Here is a 2,298-nt window from a genome sequence, read left to right as displayed (position 1 = left end):
TCCCAAAACACATCCCACCTTCTCTGAACTGGGGCCAGAGGGATGAGGGACAAGTCTCTGGTCCCACCTTCCCTTCCATGCCTAACCCAAAGACTAACCCAAACGCTCACACGTGTATACTAACCCCCAGTAACATTTCAGGGGGGCGAACTTAAAGGTTCATCACCTTTAACCTCAGCAAGACACCCCCCCCAGCCCCCCCCCCCAAGTCATTGTGTATTTCTAAACTGGACATTGTGTTTTTCATAAACTGTGACCAAAGCCTGAACCGGTAGCTCGTCTCGTGTCTCCCTCCCCCGTTCCTCCTCCCAGTCAGGTGTTTTTGTCTCCAACACAGAGGCGTTTGGAAACAGAAGGGAAGAGAAGTGTCAGAAAGAGGTAGCGGGGGGGATCGGGTGAAGCAGGGATGTGGCTTGAGAAGGATGAACGGGCGTCGAGAGAGTAAGGCTGAAGTAAAGGGGTGAAAAGTGGCAGGATAAAACCGGTCGTTTTTAAAGTTGGATTCATTAATCATATGAGCTGATCTCAATTTTAGTTTTTTTTTCTTTTACTGTTTTCTGCACTTCAGACACAAGACATGGATGTATGATGCCATTGGATTTTACAGGGTTTCATTATTTTCAAACACTACATTTTATCTGTGGGTTTGTGAGTGTGTGAGAGTGAGCATGTGTGTGTGTGTGTGTGTGTGTGCCTGCGTGTGTGAGTGTGTATATGTGTGTACGTGTGATCGAGTTTGCAGATACAGCACTTCTTATTTTTATTTTCATGGCCGCTCTGCTATTTCGTACCAAGACCTGTGCTCATTGTGTCAGACAGGATCATTTCTCCTCCCCATCACTGTTTGCTGTCTAATATCATTCATTTTTACATAAACCATCTGCTTTTCTTTCTTTTTTGGTTCTGATTCAGCACAATCCAAAAAGCAAATGTTGTTTCTCAGATCTTTTAACATAAGGTCTGCACATCAGCTGTGCGAGCTTTACATTTGAGTCTCCTTTTATTATTTGATCCTTACTGGGATCGCAAGGTGTTTCATGAAAAAAATAAATAAATAAAAAGAATAATAAACAGAGAAAAATATATGCAAAGTTTGGCTCATGTTTTGTTCCTTGCTTTTATGAATTGAATGAAAAATACAGGATGACCAGAAGAGGGCATCATCCTGCTGATTGACTAAAATTAACAAATGCACACATCTGCTACTGCCTCCTTTTATTATGAATGACAGCTGATAAAATACAGCTACACACACACTCTGACAAAGACCAAATTATTTAAAAAATATACAAAAATACTGAAACCAGAAACTAACTCATTAAATGAATAATTATGATTTTCTTCCTCTTAAGTGTTGTCTCCATTGTTGTCATTTGTTGTCATAAAACATTAAATCAGGTGTGCCCAAACATTTTCCTTGAGAGGGCAAATATAAAAATCTATTTAAGGGCTGCGGGAAAAATTTAAAAATACAATACATGAAATGCAAATACTTCCTAAGTAAAGTCAGTTAAATAAAGCCAGTGTGGTGGCCCACATTTATTATTTTTTATTTTTTTAATAGCCTGGGCACTTGGAGAAAGTTTGCCATAAGCTCGAGCAGCAAATAGGACTAAAAAAAACTAGATCCTCTGGATGGGTTTTTCTTTAGTGAAAAGTTTTGTCTCTCATCCAAGAGACTTCTTCAGTCTGAAGAGTTTCAGGTGAAACTCAGCTTTATAAGCACTGCCTCCACCTGGACAAACAAGTTAGTCAAATGCAAAATAGGGCCATCGATTAACAATAGGCTTGATTGGCTTTATTGTTCATAGAGGGTCGTGTGCCCCATCACCTGACCCGTGTTGTGTTATGTGAATGTAGTGAATGCAAGCGGGGGTTCAATATCCCCTGTTAATCATAAAATCCTGCTGACAAAACTATGCAGTTTAAATTTTTCCCCAGCAGCACTTAAATGGATTGAGTCATATTTGACTGACCGTTCCCAGTTTGTCAGAATCCAGTCATATCATTCAGCAGCTCTCAGTCTGTCAACTGGTATTCCTCAAGGATCTACCTTAGAACCTTTGTTGTTCTCACTTTATATAAATGATCTTCCATCTGTTTGTGCTGATGTATCTGTTCAAATGTATGCTGATGACACCATAGTTTATGTTCATGGCAGTAATATCTCAGGTGGCTGAGAAGCTCACTAACTCCATGCTTAATATCACAGCTTGGCTGAGACACTCTTGCCTGCAGTTAACACATCTAAGACCGTGGCAATGTTTTTTATTTATTTATTCATTTATTCATTCATTC

This window comes from Austrofundulus limnaeus, unplaced genomic scaffold, assembly GCF_001266775.1.
Source record: "Austrofundulus limnaeus strain Quisiro unplaced genomic scaffold, Austrofundulus_limnaeus-1.0 Scaffold41, whole genome shotgun sequence".
NCBI classification, from domain to species: domain Eukaryota; kingdom Metazoa; phylum Chordata; class Actinopteri; order Cyprinodontiformes; family Rivulidae; genus Austrofundulus; species Austrofundulus limnaeus.
Note: the sequence above shows the minus strand (reverse complement) of the source record.